This window comes from Hippoglossus stenolepis, chromosome 7 (genome assembly GCF_022539355.2).
Source record: "Hippoglossus stenolepis isolate QCI-W04-F060 chromosome 7, HSTE1.2, whole genome shotgun sequence".
NCBI classification, from domain to species: Eukaryota; Metazoa; Chordata; class Actinopteri; order Pleuronectiformes; family Pleuronectidae; genus Hippoglossus; species Hippoglossus stenolepis.
Genome location: NC_061489.1, coordinates 5,477,474 through 5,483,473, shown reverse-complemented (window position 1 = coordinate 5,483,473; position 6,000 = coordinate 5,477,474). Strand labels below are relative to the sequence as shown.

At 54.8% G+C, this 6,000-nt stretch overlaps 1 pseudogene; it reads left to right on the top strand.

The window, feature by feature from the left end:
* The first annotated feature begins 765 nt into the window (after positions 1-765).
* LOC118112861 lies at positions 766-829 on the top strand (annotated as a pseudogene).
* The last annotated feature ends 5,171 nt before the right edge of the window (positions 830-6,000 follow it).

Below are 6,000 nucleotides of genomic sequence, written 5' to 3'. Positions count from 1 at the left end.
CTTCTTTCGCTAAATGTTTTCGGCCACTGCAAGTCTTCTGAATTAATGGATAAGATGCTGTCTCTCCTGGGAAGCGTCTTCTGAATTAATGGATAAGATGCTGTCTCTCCTGGGAAGACACAAGCCGGATCTTCTGTTCACGGAGCTGTTCCTGCAGCAGCTGCCGACTCAGGTACGGGCTGCTTTGGCCAACACTATCATCACAGATTACTGGGCGTTGGCTGAGGAAGCCGATAAGTTTTTCGTGGTGGGGCAAAAGGGCTGCGCGGCTGCGTGGGACTCACCCTGTGACTGTCCATGGCGGCAGGGGGAGACGGGCGTTGTCAGCGCCGCAGCAGTTAAACGGAAACACAGCTCCCACCTGTGTTTTTACCATGCACGATTTGGTTCCAAAGCTAAAAGGTGTAGCTCCCCATGCAGTTTCAACGGGACAGGAAACGGCTCGGCCGGCGGCCACTAGCCGCCATGAGTGCCGGCCGGACATGCAGGCTGCTGTTTATTCAGGATACAATATCTGGGCGGCGCTTTCTGTGTTCCAGTAAAGGAGGCTTACTCTGAGCATCTTTATGAAATTCACACAGTACAAACTGGAAGGATGTATCCATTATCAATGTATTGGTGACCGTTAGAGAGATGCCAGTGATGTTAAAACGTGCTGCCTACAATGGGTGTGACCAAAGTTCAGCCTCTTTCATTTTCTACCGCAGCAAAGGGTCCACTCACCTGAAGGGGGAATAAAATGAGAGCAAGTGCAGTTTAGGTCTTGTACTTGCTTCGGCAGTACATATAATAAATTGGATACGATACAGAGAAGATTAGCATGGCCCTTCACGCATGGCACGGGATGTGGGGCTTTTCGGGGAGCCACTGTGGAGCCCTTTTGCTCATTTTCGCTCTCTGTCTATTTTTCCCGAATATCACGTTTGGAGAATGGAACGATGCGTCCAAAGCGGGGGGGCGTCGCCGGCTCACCGCGTCACTCAGGTCAGAGGCTCCTACGCAAATGAGCCACGCGGACTGACCGCCGGATGTCAACACGAGAGCGGACTCGCCCTAACATGCCCTCCCTCCCTCAGCATCAGCATCCCTGACGGAAGATAAACCGTTATGCGACTCCAGACGTATAAAGCACGAATAAAGAAATTGAGGAGATATATTAAGCCCTTATGTTCAACTCTGTGATGGGCATACATAAAGCACAATATTAAGCTGTATATATTATAGAGTGTGTATATATATATATATATCTATACACATATTTATAGTATGTATAGTAGCATAAATAAATAAAGCAGTAATGCAACTACATCCCTTTCACCTACATTTTACACACTCACTGGAGCCTGTATGATGACAAATGAGCAGTCTGAGAAGAGTGTAAAGAAATAAGTATTTTTATTGCAAAACAATAAAAATACAAAACAACAACGCCAACAACACACACACGGAAGCTCTGTTGTCGTCGTCGTCGTCGTCATTCTCCCTCTCCTTCTCCTGCTCCTTCTCCTTCTCCTGGTCCTTGCCTTTGCAGCCTTCTCTCCCTCCGCGCCTTCTTCGTCTCCAAGTCCTCGCTACCCCCGGCCTCGGACAGGATCTTCTGGTCTTTCTCTGCCCTCTTCTGCCTCCGGTACAGAGTGCACCGAGTGGGACCCTTGCGCTTCCTGTCCGCGGTGGAGGAACACGAGGGGTCAGAGGCGGAGGCGGAGTCCGACGACGACGACGAGGATGACTTCTTCATGCTGCACAGGAAGGGTGAAACAAAAGCAAAGTCAAGGAACAGCGCACCGACAGTACAGTGAGACAGACAGACGGACGGACAGAGAGAGACACTCACGTTGCAAGCACAAGTGGTCGACTGCAGTTGTTTGCCGTCGACCTGCTGTCCTTGTAGCAGCGGCAGCAGTGGCCGGGCAGCTTCCTCTGGCCAATCACAGTGATCTGATTGGCTCCCCCCCCCCCCGATTGTCACAAAGACGTCTGATGGCTCGTTCCGGAAATGGCCCCCTGCAGTTCACACCTGGGGCCAGGTGTGTTGGACCTGAGGCTCGTGGTTGGCTGGCTGTGTGCGCATGCATGCGTGCGTGCGGGTGTGTCTGTCTGAGAGAGATACACAAAGACAGAGATTTCCATTTCAATGGGTTGACCTTTACTGAGCGACAAAGGATTGAATGTCCCCTACTCTCACGACCTGCCTTTCCTTTCTGTCGTGATCAAGTGTTTTTGCAATAGGAACAACTGTGGTTGCACGCATTCGTTACACACTCTATCATTTCATTGCTATTTCATACTCACAAAGTGCGCTGCCTACCGCCTTCCCCGCTGGCTCGGTGGTGGCTGACTGGAGGGGTTCTGGGCAGCTTCAGCCTGCAGACAAGGAGATGATCAACACGGTTAACGAATGACAATGATGTGGGAAGCGTGTCAGGCGCCGTGCATGGCATCAGGCCACTGACCTGTTTTCTCTCCTTCTCTGCCAGCTCCTCTGCCCTTTTCTCCGCCAGCCAGTCGTCAACCGAATGGCCCTCGGCACGGGAGCAGAAGTGCAGCGCTCTATAGCGACTGTGGCCATATTCCCGTGTCTTTGGCTGGCCACAGCGCTTGCAGGTAAAGTGTTCACAGCGCTTTCGGGTCTTGGTAGTGTCGTGTTCTTTTTTCCTTAGGTAGAGATGGTAGAGTCGGTCTGGTTCAAAAAAGTATTTATTTAGAAGCAATGAACAGCTACTACATAGCTATGGGCACTCAACGTACAACCCGCAAGCCGCCTAATACCGCCAGGGAAGTCAAGAGTCGCGCCGAGCGGACGGTGGGTGCAATATTTATAATAATAGGTAGAACTTCAGCAGGAGGGGGAGTCACGTGGCTAGTGCACAGGCTGGTCCCAGCCTCAAGGCACTGGAATTCGCCAATGATGAGGAGCCGCTCCCAGTTTCGTCCCTCCTTTGACAGTAGCTGGGACAAATCTTCACATTCTGACAGTGTTTGGTTTGGTGTTTTAAAACAAGCCTTGAATCGGCTGACCGCTTGTGAGCTTTCAGTATGGCATGCACATTTTCCTATCTGTCCTTCAGACCCTAGTGGCCGCTGCTTGAATTCTTTCTAAGGGTATGTCACAGTTTTTTAAGAAAACAGTGCATTCATGTATGTGTGATGTTTGAAATAAAGCTAATGGAGTTTATGCTGTAATATAGTAAGTTAGGTATGAGAACAAGTTAAAGTACAGTGTATTGTCTGCCACAGATGTACAGTCTTCTCAAACAGGCATTATCAGACAGGTGCAAGACTGAACTGCGATGTGACGCACACACACACACACAACAATCAACTTCAAGATTAAAACCAGCCAGCAGCGGCTACTATCAGTCACTATGTGAAGGCCGCACATTTTCCCACATATTCAACCCAAACTGCCCCTGCCCCCACCCCTGTCCAACACACTGCACTTGTTTAGAGTTCAGTTTCATTGCCATCTTCACAGACACATATTCAAAGAAAAACATAGATTTTAGTCTTAATAATATTCAAAGGAAAACATAGATTTTAGTCTTAACAAATATTCAAAGGAAAACATAGATTTTAGTCTTAACAGTAGGAAGGCCCATCTCCCTGGCCCGCCGCTGCTCTTCCTCCCGGACCTTCCTCTGCCAGGCGGTGGATCTGGGCACGGCGGCGGGGGCAGCAGAGGTGGAGGCGACGGCGGGGCCAGCAGAGGTGGAGGCGACGGCGGCGTGGGCAGCAGAGGTGGAGGCGACGCCGGCGTGGGCAGCCGACATGGAGGCGCTGGTGGGGGCGGCAGACGTGGAGGCGCCCCCGTGGGCGACAGCGTGGGCAGCCGACGTGGAGGCGCTGGTGGGGCCGGCAGACGTGGAGGCGCCCCCGTGGGCAACCGACGTGGAGGCAACGGCGCGGGCTGCAGAGGCGTGGGCTGCAGAGGCGGAGGCGGCGAGGATGTTAAAGAGTGGCGGTGCCAGGGGCCCTCTGCGTGTGACAGCCTGGCCAGAGGCGTCCTCTGGGAGGGAGAGCGCGAGAGGCCGCTCAGGCTGCAGAGGCTCCTGCAGCAGAGCCCTGGCTGGAGGAAGCGGTTCTGCCGCCGTCTGCTGAGCGCTGGGCCCCGGCATCCCCTGGCACACCGTGTCCACCATCGTCCGCTTGCTCCTTTTGTGGTGCCTGATGGAAGGGAACAGAATGATATTGATGATGAGCGTCTTCCTTCCAGTATGCACATTCTACACATTGCACGGAAAAGGGCGCCCGCTCACCACAGCGGTTGGTTGACCTCCAGGAGTTGGATCGGGGCAGCTCTGGACAGCTCTCGACTGCTGTAATAGTTTTCCCGGATTCACGCGTAGTCCCTCCTGACAGCACCCCAGCGGTTCACCCGGACCCCGGCGAGGGTATGGCCCTCCTGGTGTACGCTGCACAGCTCCAAGAAGATGGCCTCCATCAACCTGCTGGCATCCGGGAACTGTGCAGCACCCGCGCCCTGCCCGAGATACGAACTGCACACACACAGAGGGGTTAGCACCATACATAATAAAAAAGATCACAATGGAAGAATATGACCGAAACGGCTATAAAGCGCATTTACCGCGTCACGCTGTCCACGCCGGGCATGTGGGTGGTCTTGGAGCTGCGGGTCTTGAAGCGGCCCTTGGTCAGCCGCTTCTGGTGGCGCGGGGGGGAAGGAGATAGGGGCCTTGTCCCGGTCTGACAGCTTCTGCCAGAGACCACCTATCTGCCTAACCTGCTCCTGCGTGACGTAGAGGTGCTCACGCAGCTCCACCAACGCCTGGGCCAGATGGACGGCGTGCTGGTAGCCACCGTGTCCGTCTGGACCAAGTACATCCTGCAACAGACAGAGGTCAAGCATTTAATATACGCGCCGCAGCATATGGCCCCTCCCTCCCTCCCTCGGCTGACTTGACAAGGCTTACCTCCTCCTCCTCCTCCACCACAACGGCCGGGCGATGAGGCATGTCACGCAATATGGCGTGGATCCCGGGCAGCTCCTCTTGGAAGCCCTCATCGTCGTCCTCGTCCTCCTCCTCGTCCCACTCTTCTTCCATCCCGTCCGCCACGTCGGGATCACGGGCCATTGCTTCGCGCAGAGCGCCGTCGCCTGTCTGGGAGTACAGGTACTCCACCCCGATGAGCTCCCCTGAGTTAAAGAGAAAAGAAGAGAAATGTGGTTTCTGGCCCGCAAAAAGCCTCAGCGCATTACACCTATGTTATGTACACATGTGCACCAGGAGCACCACGCCGCCCCTGGTCAACTCCCCCTTCTTGGCATACAGCTCCACTCCCGGGGGGTCCTGTATGCAGTGGAGATGGCGACGCTGCGTGCCCCATATGTCCTCCATCTTGGGCTGGTCGATGAGAGGGACACCCATGTTGTTGGTGGCCTCCCACATGGTATCCAGCAGCTCCTGAATGAGACGCTCCGTCTCCTCCGCGCCCCTGGTGCGTCGGCGGCAGTGACGGGCCAGCTCTCTGGACGTGGGATCCAGGCGGGACTGCTTGGCCTCTTGCAGGCGGGTCACGTCGCCGCCGTCCCACTCAAAGATGGCAAACGAGAGCCGAGACATGAATACACCGTACAGCGGGTGGCTGTCGGTGGTGACGCCCCTGGCAAAGCGACGCATCAGGTGCCACACGTCCAGGTGCACCACCAGCTGCTCCCACTCGCCGAACATTTCCGCCGTCTAACAAGAATAAAAAAGTGATCAGTCACGTGCCTTGTTGTTGTTGTTGTTGTTGCTGTTGTTGATGTGGGTGTATTATTTACCTTGCAGCGTCCGACTGTGGAACAGCAGTCCCGGTCCACGTACAGGACCCGAGGAGGGGCCTTTCCGGCTGCGCTGTAACGCCGCATCAGCCCCGCCGCCATGGGCAACAGCCCGTCCCTCTCGGACTCGGTGAGCACGGACATGAGCACCTGCCCGTGCTCGTTGCCCACGTTTGACACCCAGGCGGCCGTCACGGCAGCCTCACCCGCCAGCTTCT